Genomic DNA, 18,563 nt, shown 5'->3' on the forward strand with positions numbered 1-18,563 from the left:
TCATCTGATAAGTGTTCATGAGAACAAAGGCATGGGTCAAAGATGAGTGAAGACTGCAAAAAATGAGATGAGATGATGATTATTGTATGACAACAGGACAGGCTATGAAACTCCTCTGAGCTTCCTCTGAAGAACCACATATATATAAAATCAAAATCCATGGGCAAAGCTCCTTTTCTCCTCCAGCTTGTCCACTCTTGAAGTTCTGAACGCTACCTGCCATCCCTAAACCCACAAGTCACTGTTGAGAGCTGGGACAGGGCAAAGTTGGAGGCCCCATACTATTTGGCATTAGGCAGTCCAGTAACCTTAACTGTTTTTGGTGATAGTGCCATTCTTTGAGGGATACAGCTCTGACCTGTTCAGCCTCTATTTTGGGTACTGGTTAAGAAATTGGGAAGAATGAGCATAAACTTACAAATTCTCAGATTCTCCCAGAGTCAGATTTGCATATACAAGGAGAGATGATGATCTAGACACACCAGTCACACAACTAGCATGTTCAACTTCTCCTTTTGGCTGACATTTCCCTGTAGGTAGCCTTGTTTTGTGGGAAGAAGTGCCAAGCTGGTCTTTACACGGAGTTGGCCACTGACTGGACAGAAGAGGGTGGTGGTGTCTGACTCAAGGGACCCTGAGCTGGTCAGCCGCCTATAACGGTCACTTCAAGAGCAGTGCATTATACTCCTTTCCCAAAGCTTCAATTTATCAATTCCTCCTTCTTCCTCCTCTCTGTATCTCACATGCCAAGATGAACCAGCCCTTGGTTGACATACACATTATTCTAGGGGATATTTAGTAGAATTTGGCATTTTATTAGCCATATTTGTTGAGTAGTAAGGGCAATGGATTGTATTTTTGTATGGGCATGCTACAAATACATTTGAATGAGAATTGTTAAATGAGGAGGACTATCTCCTTAATTTGCATGCAGATATATAAACCCTAGAAAGAGCTATGATTCTTTCTAAAAGAATACCTTTTAAAAATGCATTATCCTAAAAGTAGTTATGTAGACCAAAATGCTATTTCTGAACGGAACTCATTTCAGTTAACATTTTAATAAACTATGTATTACCCTTTTTTAGTTAAAATACTCTGGATAAATGAATATTAGAATAAGAATATAAAAATATGACCAGAAATTAGATACCCAGGTAAAGCTACTACATTGGTTTGAATAGAATATCAAGAGTCACGTTCATAGTTTCCTGCCCCAGTAAAATTCGTAAGTATACATATTGGACACATTCACGCCATATGTTTTCCTGAACATTGTGGCTATTTTCTCACCATTGAGCAAAGAGAGGTCCATAAAGTAATATTAGCCTCTTCATTCACAGTGTCATAACCCAGTGAAAAAAGTAATATCCTGGGTAAACATGATAAATATGTTTTATTGTATACTAAGGAGTGTTTGCATATCTTAAAATCTTCAATACCTTCCTTCAACAGCAAAAGAAATCAGGTCAGACATCATTAATTAGCTTTTCAAAAACTCAATAATAACCTAGCTAAGAATTATTGCTCCTTTCATTAGATTATTTCAATATAAGGGGCACAACATTTGTGACATACAATAACAAAAAATGGTGGTGAATAGGCATAGTGATTATTATGATGGTTCTGTCTCGAACACCTTCTTTGTCAATATACAAAGCTGCTTTAGATGTGTAAATGAATCCTCTGCTGTCACCACTCAGAGTACTGTATAAATAGTAGACTTTCACACAAAATACCTTTATATTTAATACCTCCATATTTTCATTTTTACCTAACCGATTTTTTTTTTCCAAGAATGCTCTATCAAGATCATTAATGCTCACTTTATTTTAAAATGTTAGGATAAAAATTCCAAAGCACTTCAAAATCATGTTGCTGTTTTTCAAAGAAAAGATTGTCACACAGACACAGGGTTGAAGGAATCACATTTATGGACTTTTAAATATACGGTAGTTAGAAAAAAATCTTATTTAAATGGCAGTTTCTATTAGGGACGCTGACAAATTTAACTGATCTAGAACACAAGGTTACAGTTTCAGTGACAAGTGAATTAAAGGAAAATCAGATATTCTATAATCAATGATTTATTTTTTTTCCTCTTCTTTACCCAAGGAATTAAATCCAGCCCCAGTTAGTCTAGTTATCTATGATGTGCAAGGCAGACATGATCCATTGTGTACCCACTGTGAGTGACAGCATGAATGACAGCCTTTGCCAGTCAAAGCCGTGATAAGGACTGGGTTCTGAGAGAAGCTCCTACTTGAGAGCCATCTGCATTGTCCCAGCCATCACTTCTGGCAGGAAGGCTGATTCCGAGATAAGAAGGTGATGGTGCCGAGCTTATTTCAGAGAAGGATCTCGGCAAACTAATCAGTGCCATCTGCATTTAGAATAACAGTCATCAATTTGGCTTCTTTCTTTCTTCCACTCTACCTTTTTTTTAAACTTTCACTGAATACTTCCAAAGCCTCATTACATTTAGTGTGTTACCAAAGACGAACTCTATATTCAAGAGTAAACAAAGCCAAACAAAACAAAAACACCGAAAAGATCTGAGAATTATGAAAAGGCAGCAGCAGCAAGAAGGCTTGTGAAACCTTCTATTCTGCTGAACTCGGATTGGTGAGATGCTAGCAAAGGCTGTGGCATAGGCTCACAGAGATTCAAATGCTAATTAAGGAGCAAAGAATGCTTCCTGCTGAGTAGTTGAATGTAGCTGGAGAAAATTATACAATCAGGCATACTGTTTTTACTTTAACTTCATGACCTTACATCTCAAATGGGCTCTTAATACTACTCAGCAATTCTTCCACGCTTCTCAGTGAAGCTCAGTTCCCAATACCTGAGATAACTATTTCATATATTTTCCTCTCTTCTTTCTGACTCCAACTCTTTGACTCACTCTTAGCTAATGGTCTTGCCTCATATATGAGGTAGACTGGCTCTGAGCTAACATCCATTGCCAATCCTCCTCTTTTTGCTGAGGAAGATTAGCCCTGAGCTAACATCTGTGCCTATCTTCCTCTACTTTGTATGTGGGACCCTGCCACAGTGTGGCTTGAGGGGCAGTGAGTAGGTCCACGCCCGGGATCCGAACCTGTGAACCCCGGGCCACCAAAGTGGAGCATGGGAACCCAAACACTATGCCACCGGGCCGGCCCCCTTGCTTCATATTTTACTGTGAAAACAGAAATCACTAGATACTAAGTTCCTTATAACCAGATCTTCAAACTTACTTATATACCCACAGATCTTCTCTTTTCTTTTCTTTTATATCTAAGAAATATAATGCCAATCCCTTAAACAAGTGCTTAGATTCCATTTGGCTTCTCTTTCAAGCTCTTTACTCCCATTTCTAACTTACATCCAATAGTTTCAGCCCTTCAAGTTCACAAACACTTGGGGGGCATAATTGTTTCTGGGGTTTATGTGGTCATTGATATATTTGTATATAGGCATGCTCATCTGTAAACGGCAGATAATTGTAGTGAGGTAGGAAATAATCAAGAATATGTAACATTTCTAAAACCATGGGACAAGTCTTCATGAAGCAAAATAATGAAATATGGTCCAAACATACCTGCTGCTTCTCTGCTTTTCGCAATCATCAAATTCAAGTTCTCAAAGTCTAAATATCCCCTATCTTCACTCTGATTGGTTCATCACATCGATTATATTTCTCAAATCAGTTGGGGTAACGTGCAATTTGTGATGTTAATTGGTCTTTCCCAAAACCTATCCATTTTTCAGATGTTTTGATTTCGAATTCTCCTTAGTAATTCTCTCAGTGTTTTGTCTCAACTGTAATGGAAGAAAATAACTACATTAAAACTGCACAATATGCTATAATTTAAAGCTGAATACTGAAAACTTTTTGATGACATGAGTAAATGCAGTATCGAAAATATTTTGAGAAGTGATTTCTTGAAAGATTCTTTCACTGAATGCATACCAAGGACTTTAATTATTCTGACTTTGAAAAATGTAAGAAAAGAACTTAATTTATTATAAGTTACTTTGGGCTGCTAGATGATATTACTTTGAATGTATTTCTTTGACTCCCAGATTGACCAAATAGTTCTTGGCTTTTCTTATTCTAATAATAAAAATAGTAACTAAAATTTATGAAACTTTATGAAGCCGGGTACCTGAGGGTTACTGTAAATATTCAATAAGACCAAGATTACCCTTCATCTTTGTTCCCAATACAGACATAGAAGAAAAGAAGTTAATCTTGTTAATTTTCTGTTTTCTTGTTTAACCTGAGGGGTGACTCAAGGTTCACAAGGATTTATGAGCTTATCTTGCAGAAGAAAAAGAATGCCTATAAGGAAGTTTCAATCACCAGATAACCAGCCCCCAGCTGCTGTTAAGCACCAGAAGTCTGATTGACCAAGGGCTTATGTGGAGTGAAAGAACATGGAAACCTTTGTTTCTCCCAAACTCCTTCTCCCAAGCCCCTTAGCTCTATAAAGATCCCCCGCTTTCCTTTTTTAGTTAAGGCAAATTTGAGAGAACCTATCCTCCCACCCTGGTTTTGGTCAATTCAAATAAACCTTTCTCCATCTCCAAGTACCAATGTCTCAGTGATTGGCTTATTGCACATCAGGCACACGAACTTGAGATTAAGACTTTCGGTATCACTTACATATGTTAGCTCTTTTTATTCTCTCATCAACCTTATGAAACAGGTACTACTAGGGCAACCATAGGAAATTGCCTGGGTTTTGTTTTTTGTTCTTTTTTTTTTTTTTTTTACCATATTTGGCTATAGACTTCCAATTTTATATGATTTAACCTAATTTTAATATCCCCAATTTATAGATGAGGATAGCAACATACAGAGAAGTGAAGTTGATTACTCAAGGCTTGTGTCATACGGTTCAAGAACTGGAAATACTTAAAACCCAGAATGGTATTTGGCAACACTTGGAATGTGAAGATAACTTTTTTTTATAATGGGAAAGTTTGATCAATGATAACTCAAGTTCTGCAACATTGGGTTATCAAGGGTTCAACTCATTCAGATTTTATCAGATAATTCTTTGTACCTTGTCATCCTGTGTAACACTAATTATGCTAATTTAGAATCGTGAAAGGAAAATAGTTCTTTAAACAGTACGTAATAATCTTAAATTATTCATTGTTACTGAAAATCACATAACAAAGGATTTTTAAGTGGTCTAGCTTATCTCCTAAAGAAATCCGAAAAAGCACATTATTTTTCTGTATGCCATAATTCTAAGATTAATCAAAGTTCTGTCCCCTGGGCAAAGACTGGCCAATTGCTACCAGGAGAGAATCACATACAAAAGATTACAGAGGAGGATTGTGGGTTCATCTTTAGGAGTCAGGTCTGAGCAACTTGAGTAAAACTGTGTTTGACTTGAGTGATAGTTTAATCTACTATAGTATTTTCTTTGCATGATGATTTAATGTTATATTTTCTCATAAGTTTAATGTGGTTGAATTTGTATAAGCAATGCCAGATGAAACAGCATTTACTTAAACTAAAAAAGAAATTTAATCTGCAATTAAGAATCTCATTTTGCCTGGTTCTTAGTAGTCATTATTTTAGCATTATTCTATGATTATATTAAAGAAAAAAATGCACATTTACACCACATGATTACAAACACTCACACCAAAAATGACAACAGATATATTTATTGTCATGAACAGTATGCTGAACTGATTTTTAAAAACATGATTAGGGGATTGATTAAAAGTGACTAAGATGGCTGAATTAACAAAGCAGAAGAAAATTTCACTAGCTACCATGAGATTTGTAAATACATGCTTAGACAAATATATAGTATTTGATGAACTTTCCTTTTTATAAGCATAATGTGGAAAAAACTTATTAGTGTATTAGCATATGTAAAGTATTAGCACAGAATGTGTAGGTATTAAAATTGGCTTTAGCCATGAAAGAACACATTGAAAACACATTCCTCTATTAAATATAGTCCCACCTATTTTGGGAGAATGAACTTACAAAATACAGGCAACTAGGATGGCTTCAAGGGAGGTTCCCGTCTCTGATGCCTCCCAAATGAATGAATATCAGGCTGTACTACCAAATAACTAGCAGAGGATGCTATCAAGAATATGCAGTATGATTCCAGAGATTTACTTCAATGATGAAGAACTTTCAAGCTGAAATGGAGGTGAGGAGAAAGTCCAATATCTAAAATGAAGACAATCATCTCAAGTTCATCAAGTTGGTTCTATTCTGTTTTACTGTGTCCAGATTTGCTCAAGTTACAAAACCCATTAGTGAAATCCCGGTGAAAGCTGCTCCCTGCAGTACTGTTGATAATACTATAAGTCTTCACCTTCTGGCTAAATAGGGTAACAAATCACAAAAGCCTCACTTCCAGTCATGAAACAAAATCCACTTGGCTCTGCCGAAATGCTCCCCATGATGGTCTCCTGTCTTCCTGTGTCTCATAAGACTCATCAGAGGTGTCTGCTTGAGTCCCTAGATACGTTTTACCCTGCCCGGTAGAGAGTATTGCTATGTGGAAACGGGAAGTCTATCAATGAAAGCAGCAACACTCTCTCTGCTGGTGGGCTCTTAGAAATTTGGACACATCTTTTTAGAGGAGATCCAGACAGGTATAAGCAGAATTTTGACAACTTACTTTTTAAACAAAGTTGAGCTGTTTTATAACAAACTCCCCAAACCTGTAGTTTTATATTTTTAAGTGTTAAAAACATATATAAAAAATATTTTTCTGAACACATTTCAGCTAGTGCACAGCCATCAAATGTCAAGGAACACAAAATAATCTTACTCTGCATTTTGTACAATACTAACGGCGCTGATAAAAGATCAAAAACAACTATCTTTATTTATAATTGGAAATTAGATTTTGCTTTTAGATTTATTTTCCACTGTTCTTTTTAAATGCATAGTGAATACAGTTGGATGAACCCTCTTCCTGGCCTCTGAGTCAGATTGAATGCAGTTTGGATTCATAATCATATTTACCAGATTTTTTTCATATTTGACTTGTTTAGTTTCGTTAATATCAACCATGCATAGACAGAAAATAAAACCCATTTTGATTACTTCAGTAAGCTTAAACAAATATATCTGCATGCATAACTATATGCAGAGAAGCAAACATGTAAGATATCTCATATATATATTAGGCATATATGTATATTTATATTGTATATTCACACACATGCATTATATACCAACATAGAGCAGTTTAACATTATTTTATAGCCTAGTTATATATCATGTGATTTTCATTTTCAGAGATGATACCACTGGAGAGGAGGAAGTAGTTACTGAAATGATTTGAGCTCTGTACCAACAGGAAGCTAAAAAGAGATACTGGCCATTTCAACCTTAAGCGCCTGGCCTTATCCACTGGTTCAGGGATGTGCTGAGAACTCAGACTTTTCACTGTCCACTCCTCTCCTTCACAAGCTGCACAAAGGTTTTATTCAAATTGAATAGGCCTCTCAGTTTAATTGATGTTCACAGCTACAATCACTTCCCCAAAATTACAGCAGCTGAAATCAAGGAGCATACTCCAACAGTGATAAGGGATCCCTTTAAATTTCAACAAATGGGCTGCAGTTAAGGTGTCTGGGGTACAGAGGGAAAAGATTTAGCAAAGGAATAACATCAAAAGTGCAGAGAGAGGCCTGGGCTTTAGCACCATGGATTAATTGCAAAAGGAAAGTCCCGTAAGGAACCAGCTCGCAGGTGGTGTATGCAAGCTTTCTGCCAATCACTACCAGCTGAAGAAAAGAAAGGGGTGCTAGGAATTGAGAAATTTAAAAGTGGCCTGAACAATGCAAGGGCAATGCTGCCCCTACAACCCCAATTTAGCAAAGTAGAATATGTCCTAAAATTGGAAAGAACAAAATGCCTTCTCCTTAATAAGACAAAAGCAGTTAAAAATAAAGTGGGATTGCACCTTAAAGAGAAATAGAAATTGTAAAGGACCATATTCCCTTGCAGAGAAACTGATGGAAAAGATGGAGAGAGAAATAATTCAATTCAGACACTCAGGACCAAATAATACATCATTCAGTCTTGTTTTCATTTTCCTGCTTATATTCAGAATTTAATTAAAGCTATTTGTCCATGTACTTCAACAGTACCTGAATATCCTAGGTTGTATATTATATAATGTCATTCATTTTAGAAAATGATATTTTATTCTCTTTCTTTAAAAATTTCAATTACAGTCTGCTTTTGTGAAGAATTCTTTACCTCCTCATTTTCCAGCTAAGCTGGGAGGTATATTGCCTTATCTGGTGCATCCAGAGATGTTTTGGTTTCACAGAGGAAAATGTACTGGGTAGAAGATAACGGCTTCAGAATTACACTTGACCATGATCACAGCTGTTTGGTGCTCAGAGACTTCCGATTCCCTTGCCCTTGCTGTGATGAGGTGTGTTGATCCCAAACCTTCTACTTGTTTTTAATCCTTTAATGTATAATCTTCAAGTTTGACCTTGTGACTCTTGTTGCCTGACATCTACATGAAACAGTATTTCTTTTTTCAGTTGAGGGATGTTTTAAATTAATGTTTGTGAGTTGTGGTTGTGAGGTCAATTTAGTGGATTATAATCAGAAAATGAGATTAAATAGACTAGATAGAAAATATCAAAGTTTATCAGCTATTACAATGGTAAATATGGTTAAGTAAACTCCATCTATGTTGGGATATAAATGCATTACTGTTGGTTGTATCAAAAAACTTTGAAAGTCACTACTGTAGAAGAACACTTACCCGTGAAAATAAAAGTCAAAAACATCCCAAATGGAATTGTCCTAGAAAGTTTTTCAATTTATTTGATAATATATTTATTATATTCAATTTCTCTAAGACACCTACAGTTTAAACCTGCCTATTTCTTATAATAGTCTATGTCCCATGTTAGAAATGATAACATTTGCCAAAATGTCTTTTTTTGGATCACTTTGACTTTTTGTATTCACAATATTTAAACTGCAAAAATAACTAACTGAGATAGATCAACGGTTAGACTCTCTAGCAAATGATCATTGGCAGAAACTCTAAACTCTGAGTCGAGCACAGCTCATCAGCTAGCCTTAGCTGATTTCTCTAGAAGGGGCCTCCATCCTCTCTGGTTTACCATAGCAGTCAACCTTCTCCCTGTTGGCATGACTTACCAAGTCTGGTCTCCTCCCTAATACAGCCCATCTCATTTTATTTCCTCAGAGACTCCTCGTTATGTGTTTTTTAAATCGATTATTACACTCTTTCTGAGGATTCAGTTAAAGAAAATAATATGCATGAACATACTGTAATCACTGATGCATACAAACTAATTCTGGTTCATTCTATTTTCAGAAAAATCTCTAAACTACACCACACTAAACGCATTGGTACAAACAACTCTCATAGAAACATTAATTTCCAACATAAGGTTCTCTAATTTTTTAAGGTAAGGATTCAAACGCCACTGAATCATCACATAATGATATAGCATATAAATAAAACCCCAAACACTGGAATATTTATTTTTAAGATAACTATATAGTAGAGAAATAAAAGTAAGGATCATGTTATAATACTTGAAATTTTATTTCACAAATATTAATAAAGTACATTAAAATATCTCCACAGCTGGTCCTCACTTTAAAGAAAGATATTTGCTCTACTATATTAATTTATGAAATAGATACAGAGGAGGTGATTATCTAGACCAGCGCTATCCAATAGAAATAATGTGAGCACAGATGAGAGACATATGTAATTTCAAATATTAAATTTTCTAGTTTCCACTTTAAAAATAAGCAAAGAGAAACAGGTGGAGTTAATTCTAATAATATATTTTATTTAACCCCAAATATTCTCATATCAACATGTAACCAATATAAAAATCAATAAGTCTTTGAAATCCATCATATCTCAATTCAGATGTGTTATTTTCATTAGCCAAATGGCCAATTTGGCTAATGGCTACTATATTGGAAAGCACAGACGTGGAAGTGAACTATTTGGATTTATAGGAATATTTGCCATCAAATTCCTTTAAACCAGTTATTCTTGATGGATGCATTTATGAAAAGTGGCTGGATTATAGTATTCTGTGTCTATAGTGGAAAAATAATAGTATCTTTCTAAATTCACAAGACAAAAAATGTAGTTAATGGATGTAATGTTTCTCAATTAACATGTCTTCATAAAATTTTCGCTCTTTCATGAGTTCCACAAAAGCACTAGAATATCCAGTTGTTTCAATAGCCCAACAAGTTGAACAACTACTGATTAAAACAGTGACCTCTTTCCTGAATTTAAAACACGGCCTAATTTTCAAAAAACTGTTTTACATAAAAATGTGCACAGATTTTTTTTTGCAAAATATATCTGTAAACTGAGATATAAATAGTATAACGATTAAAGAAATATTTAAGAACTTGCTGGTGGGGCCGGCCCCGTGGCTTAGCGGTTGAGTGCGCGCGCTCCGCTACTGGCGGCCAGGGTTCGGATCCCGGGCGCGCACTGACGCACTGCTTGTCCGGCCATGCTGAGGCCGCATCCCACATACAGCAACTAGAGGGATGTGCAACTGTGATGTAGAACTATCTACTGGGGCTTTGGGGAGGGTAAGGAGGAGGATTGGCAATAGATGTTAGCTCAGAGCTGGTCTTCCTCAGCAAAAAGAGGAGGATTGGCATGGATGTTAGCTCAGGGCTGATCTTCCTCACACACAAAAAAAGGAACTTGCTGGTACTTGTAAAATCCCATGCAGAGGAATGAAAGAAGGAAAAATTAGATCATTTTTATTTAGACACAACTTTTATTTAAACAATCTGTCTATGTTATGGTATATTATGACATTACATTAAAAACATTAGCTGTAACAAAAAAATCCTATTTCATACATTACTGGAAATGTAGTCTTATAAATAAATGATTCATGAAAGTTCAATTACAAGGATATGAATGTCTAAATACCTAGAATTATAAAAAAACAAACCTAAGCAGTTTTTGTTTTAAAGAGCCATACAGCTAAATTTTTGGACAACATCTTTATAACATGCTTTCTGCTTGAGATTAATAATATGTTATAATATACTAACACAGGTTATCTTGTCATTTAGTATATTATCTTTAAAATTTTAGAAAACTAATATAAATCACATCTCTATCAGAAATTTTTATAGCCAGATTTATTAATAAAATAAAACTAACACGTATCACTATAAAAATGTGCAAACAATGTTTAGATATTTTATAACTCATTACTAGAAAAGAGAAAATTAAATATAGCATTTGTTACTGTATCAGTGACACACTTTTTGAATAAAAAATAATTTTATAACTGATTTCAAGTATAATATCATTTCAATTTGTATGAAAATTTATCTTACTCTACTCATTCTACTGCTTGGTTATGAATATTTCTTACTTTTATTTGCCTGAACAATACAATACGAAGACCTATCTTTTCATCTGGCAAAAAAATATTACTTTTTCATCTTCTGTTTACCTTAGGAGCATTCAATTTCAATAGCTTCATTACTTTTAGACTTGATTCTATTTTATTGCTCTTTTATCATAAGCTTTTTTAGATGTCTATCAAACTCAACTAAAGGTCTTATGTAAATTTTGAGAATGGGGGCAATATTTTCGCATAATGCTAAGAAGCTAAAATATTTGTATTCTAAAAATTGACTTTGATCTTTCATTCTAATAACAATGAGGAATTATTTTATTTAGATGTTTCCTTGAAGGCATACTCTATCCATAGAAAATTGTTCCAGCATAGTCCTCCTGTCAATTTGGAGCTGCAAGAGAGATGCAAACTTTGGGGCTGAAGTAGAGTGCTTTATACTGCTGGATTCAAACAAATGCAATATTTTGATGAGATTCAGAAAGTCCTAAACAAAAGTAATGCAACCACTAATCTAGCCACCTCCATTGCCAGAGTAGAATAGAGAAACACATTTCTTTTCCGAATTGGCCTTATTTGCACTCTGCCATGTTTTTCATTATCCTAGCAATGTAGTAGATAACTATTTCAATAATAATCTTTCTTTTTTCAAAATTTACAAAAAAATAAAAAGAAAATGATCAGACTCAGGATTCCTTTAAATAAGAATTTACAACTTTAATAGAATCAAAATTCCCAAAATTAATTTTATACAACCTTTCACAAATGCATTTATTGTATAAAACGAGTTTGAGCTACACATTTCGAAGTACATTTCGAGTATGAGTCTAAAATTGCCCAATAGGTAATCCTCAAAGTCTCATTACAAAAATTTTCGATAAATGGCAGTATTGGTGGACCAGCCCCTGAGGTGTGTCATGGAAAACCAGTTTTAAATATATAAATTTAGATACTCTTGCAGGATGAAGAGGCAGTTCCACTGGTTTATAACCACATCCATGCGCATGAAGATAAAATTAGATTTCCAACCAGAAACCCCAATATAATTATTCAAATTAGACACCTATAATAATGCTGAAATATTCTTGGTGATGAGACCATCTCTGTTCAAGGAAACTAAAGGTTAATATGTCACATTTATACATGTGATCACTGTCTTGTTATATATTTATCTTCTACAAAAATATGAGACAGTCTATTTAAAATGCAGTGATCAAGACAGATTAGATTCCATCCAAAAAGCCAAAACCAAAACCAAAACAAGCAAATAAGTAAACAAAGCAAAGGAGTAGATGCCACTGGTTAGGTGAATATACAGATTACTAAGTGAACAGTGAATTTGACTTGGATTTCTAGGAACTAAGTCAAAGGAGACTTGGGTTAGGTAGTTTTCATTTTGCCATAAGAAGGTACATAAAACCTATCTATAGAAACAAACTATTTCCTGGGAATAATGTCACGAAAGAGATTTCTATGTAGGTCTGTGTGTAAAGTACAGTGAGTCTGGGCAATATTTTAAATTGCAGTATTAAAATTGGGCATAGAGATAATGTTAAAATGATTCTAAGGTTGGAAGCAGAGAATACACCACTAAGTCATAACTCAGTGACGGCATTTCTGTGCTGTTGAGGTGATGTGGTCCAGGCACATAGCTTTCTGATGACCGACCTAATTTAGTACAAGAGCAGATGGAAAACTCAGACACTGGAGGGCAATTTATTGTTTATCTGCATAGTCCAGCATTTGTGACCTCGACAGCAGACATTATTTTTCAAAGGTACATATGATTGCTTTTTGTTTCTTTGTTTTGTTTAGTTCATATTGGATTTTATAGTATGTGAAAAAAATTTTAGAAACTCATGCTGAAAAGTGAAGAGGATTTTTGATATTTAAATGTTTTGGGGGTATGATTATTTAAACTTGCAAAACTTTTAATATATAACTATTTTTTATCACAGAAGTGATATACATTTATTGTAGAAATGCCAGAAAATGTCAGCAACAAGAAAATAAAAAATTGCATATAATTGCATCACAGAGATAATTGTTGTTAATTTTGTTGGTATGCTATCTTCTCGACACTTCTACAGTTATAGGATTATTTATTCTATTGAACTTTACTCACATAGTCTAATGAAGTTTAATTCACAGATTGTTATTCAAAGGGAGAGATGAGATTTCTCTTTTGTGTTGTCACTTCCTACTTAACTCAATGAAATTTTCACATGTTTAGTCTTTAAAAACTCTACTAAGTCAAGTATCTCACAGTCAAAATCTGCTTGTCTCTGACTGCAGGACAGCCTGAGGTCAGCTGGAAATAAGCATTGCTCCCTTCTGACCAGGTGCCCAGCTATTGGTCACTGCAAGAACAGCAAGGAGTGATGAGGAGACACTTCAAGGTGACATGAATGGCATTTTTGCCTGATACCCTCCAGTCCCACATCCTGGATAACGAAGCTTTTCTGGAATATTTAAGATATAAAACTGATAACCATAACTGAGTTCTCAGTAGTAAGAAACCTGATTATTGATAGATGGAATGAAAAAATGGAATCTATTTAGTCGGCACACATTATGGGAGATAAGATGACAATGTAGTGTCAACACTATCTGATTTTGCTCCATTAACACATCTAAGGAAACTGGTAGCATGCACACAGGTTTGGGGGTCCAGCAGCCTCCTCAGAATCTGATAGGAAGTGTGAAGTGGTATGGCAAGACTACCAGGGAGTACCTGGAACGCGGCCAAGGCCCTAGCGCTGAAATTATGTTCTCTCTACCTCAGCCCCAGGTGGGACCGTGCTGAAGATGGCTAACAGCAGGCACCCGGACGGCAGCTGTACAACAGCCGAGAGCAGGGCGGCTGCAAGCCCGGGAGGCAGAATAAATGCCTAAGGACGTGCAGAAGCACAGTCGGAAGCCGTGCTGCACAGCTGCTGGCTGCTGGGAAGCAACAGGAGAGACCAACCTGAGACAAACATTAGAGATGGAGTGGCTCTTTTTGCAGAAAAGGGTAGGGCAACCATAGGATTAAAGAGCAGGGGGCAGGCTATATCCTTCTGCAAAAAACCGCATGGTTGCAGGTGAGATGGATGAGCTGTTTTTACCTTGTGCATATTTAATAATTACTTTCAGCCTCAGTTTCGTTCTCTGAATGAACCAACGTGTCCTATCTGAGGAAAAGAACAACAACAGGAATTTAAATTCTAGTTGACTGTAGAATTGATGGGCTGGTTATTCAGGGGGCGGTCTGTATGCTTGTGTGCTTTTGGCTTTGGACGGAAGGAAGAGAAAAGAGATTTATGCCATGGTGTTGGGGAAAGACAGCAGATGTGGGCATTGAGGAGGGGCAGCGGCTGGTTTTGAGTGGCTCTGGAGCAAATGGTTTGTGAGGAATGAGAGGAAGGGTCTGTATTCATTTGAGGTTGTGAGATTGTGGCCACAAACACTGAGAACCCAGGCCCAGGTGACCTCCTTCATCACAGAGAACAGATCCTGGGCCCTGCTTCTCTCTCTCCTCTCTGCAAGCCAATCCACCGGGCAGCGTTAGCATTCTGGGCGCTCATTAATACAGCCTCTACTGGAGGGGTACATAGGTTCCCACAGAGGGCATCAATGACAGCTGGAGCAGCAGGACATGAATAAACCTCCCCACAATCCTCTGCAGACAGGTTGAGGTCCTCTGTGAATGCTGGAACAAGTGTCCTAATTTAGGCATTAATGTGACTATGGTCTCATTTGCACTCATAGAATGGTGGGGAGACCTGGGGCATTAAAGTTACATGTAAAAATTCATATGCTTGTTCTAGGTCATAGTTGTTCTGAGAAATTAATTACATAACATAAAGGATAGGGCCCAAACCAGGTCCTAGCGTGAAGAAGTTACTTAATGTTTTCCAATAAGCACTGTGCAAGGAACTTTACATGCATTTTCCATTTTAATCTTCACAAGCCACTTTACAAATTATTAAATAATGACTATTAATGTCTCTGACATAAATTTCAGAGAGGTAATAATCTACCTGGCATTGCATAGTTTTAAGTCATAAAGTCAGAACAATAAGAGACTTCTCAATTAGGTTTCCCTGTTTTTCTGGTTTTACTTTTTTTTCCAATTATGCTTGTAATTTTCAAATGGAAGTTGGAGGGGAGGTAACAGAGGAAATTATCAGAATCTGGGTGTGCATAGTTTGAGAAAACCTAATCAATACATCTGCTGTTTTCATTATACAAACTACAGAAAGTACAGCTTGATACGAATGCTCTTGGCTGGTGTGGATAATGAATGATAGATTGAGAAACACTGCAAGGTTACATGGCTAGTGAACCCCTGCATCTCACCGTGCTGACTTACCAGGAACCCAGCATATACAGTAGCTCACTGAGGACATCAAAATCTTCATTTGTATTTCTCTTTGGGTGCTGGGGTGATGGGCAATTTTTATTTTCCTCTTTGTTTCCCAATTTTCCACAATAAACTTGAATCCTTCCTAATCATAAAAATAGTTATTAAATGCTGATTTGATTTTTAAATTCAATATGTTCATTATAATATGGAAATGATTTTTGATTGAATAGTCATAGTGACAAGGTAGTAAATAGACGTATATATAGCTAATTACATAAACATGTTATAGGAAAAACAATGAAGAAAAATACTCTAAACCCCAGCTTATTTTGACTGTTCTTTGAAAACTGCCCCCAGTACCCAAATCTAGACAATAATAAGGCATCTAAACCACAGTTTTCCTGCAGCTATATTAACTTTTTTGGATTGTTTTTAAATGTGATATTCAATAAATATTTACTAAATAAGCAATTTCATGAAAAATACATTAATGAACAAACTACTTATTGTTTTAAGGGATAGGGCAGAGAAAAGAGTGAAGGGCTATACCTGTCTCCCGGGGGAACATCAGAATTACCTGCGGAGTTTTTTCAACCCACAAACCTGCATGAACATCCTGCACTACCTGCTACTATCTTTTCCTAGATTCAGATAAATCAGTAGTTGAAAATGCAAAACAGTCTGATAGTGAGTCATGTTTCTGATGTTAATATGTTCGGTTCTCCCAGGTCGTGGAATGGGAGAACAGTGGAGAAGCACTAGCCCAGACACTGCGTGTGGCTGTCCCAAAGTGTCACACTGAAAACACTAGAGAAACAATAAGTTTATTGGCCAACTAGGGACGATATGATAAATTTCAGAGGTTTTTTGTTTGTTTGTTCTGCTTTGCTTTTGCTTCTCAAAGGAAAAGCTCCACTCCCCTGACCCCACCCTCCAGCCCCCAAACAAAAAACGAAAAAATGACATTGGGTGTTGAATGATTAAAACTTTTCCACCACAGTGAGATGGTCACTGCTGCCTCTTTGGCCCTTATAGGCTGGAAAAGAGAGCACACAGTTAACAGAGATCCCTAGGAGGGTTGGTGAGGTGGAGCCCAGTGTTTCCAGCAAAAATTAGACAACGAATGAACCTTAGTGAATGATTGAAGGTACCAGAATTTAAAATTCATACCAACCCTGGATTCCTGAATGCCATGTGGAATAAGATTTCAATCTCTTTTATAGGAACCAACAGGATTAAATTGTTTAAAAGTACTAACAACTTAAGTAAAAGTAGAGTTTCAGAGATCTTATGAGCCATACAAACAAAGATGCTCTTGTGATTCAGTCACTTTCATTGATGCCGTGTGGTTGGAATACTTGTAAAATTAACATTTGTGTTACTTTCATAAGCTAAAACAAATGTTATTTAGGTATAGTCTATCCTTGTACAGAATTCACTGTCCTGGACTACAGTTTATATTTTTTACCTTTTTCCTCCAGTAATCATACCAGCCTCAGAACTTCTCATTAGAAATGTTTCCTAGATTATTTCCTCATGGTGACTACTACATATGCAATGAAAGCACCATTCGAACTATTAAGAAGGAAAAGGCAAACTCTCTTACTTGTTGCTACCTTATCTTGATTTTAATATACACTTCAGTCTTACCCAAGATTACTTATTTATATTGACTTGTCCTCTAAACTAGAGAGGTCAATAAATGAAAAGCAGAAATAATGTAATAATGGACTACAAACACTAGGCATGAATATTGAAAGGAAGAGAGAGCATTCAAATCTGAGTAAAGAGCTTTCCCATGAAAAAGGAAAATGGGTTACAGTTCTACCTATTTTAGGGTTCCAAGAAAGAAAATACATTATTTCGAGGCTCATTTCTGAAGGATTTGCCTCTCTCCCTGGATACCTCACCCTACCTCACTTCATAAGTCACATGCTGTCTAGACCAGATTCAAGGTTCACTCTAAAAATATTACATTCACAGGGTCACTGGGAGTGAAGGTGGGGGCAGGAGCCTTCAGGCTGGAGAATGGAGCTTTGATTTATGTTGGGTTGCAAATTTAAGTTCTGACCAGGACTCTTCTACCTTTCCAATCTGAAAAGCAAGAACGACAACAAAAGAAAAACAACTTGCAACACAATATAAATGAGTACAATAACTTAGTATAAGGGCAATCTACCTAAATAATACTTTATATGGTTCCAGGATAATTACTGTATTTTACAACTCCTACATAGTAGTTATAAATCCTATCACCAGATGATCTCTAATTTTCCCAGTGTTACAAAATTATTCACATCAAAACTTCATTTATAATTTATTGAATAAAGAAAAGCACAAACATTATATTTCTTTATTAACCAGGATTAAAAACCATGATAAGGATAACAAATAATATTGAAATCTTTATGTTCATATTTATTTCATTTTTATATTTTACTTCAAAGGAGTTATAATGTTCATTTGCTCTGATCCCTTAAGTATACAACCTCATTTAATTCAAAGTTCAAATACCAGTGGTGTGGATCAAATGTAATAAACAAGAGTGAAAAAATCAAATGTCATTTGGCTTTTTTCACTATCATGATCATGACAGTAGAAAGAACAAACTAAACTGAATTTTATATACTGGTCGGCAGAAGAGGTTTTCATTGTTATGAAGTAGGCGTGCATGAGAACAAGGACACGGAGAGTTCATAAAATGTCACTTCACAATGAAATATATGCTCACTCATTTCCTGTAGGTTTGGCTTCATATGCTTTCAGCTTGAAAATATGGATAATATAACACAATGGAGTTCAGAAAGGAGTG

Source organism: Diceros bicornis, chromosome 17, assembly GCF_020826845.1.
Source record: "Diceros bicornis minor isolate mBicDic1 chromosome 17, mDicBic1.mat.cur, whole genome shotgun sequence".
Classification (NCBI taxonomy): Eukaryota; Metazoa; Chordata; class Mammalia; order Perissodactyla; family Rhinocerotidae; genus Diceros; species Diceros bicornis.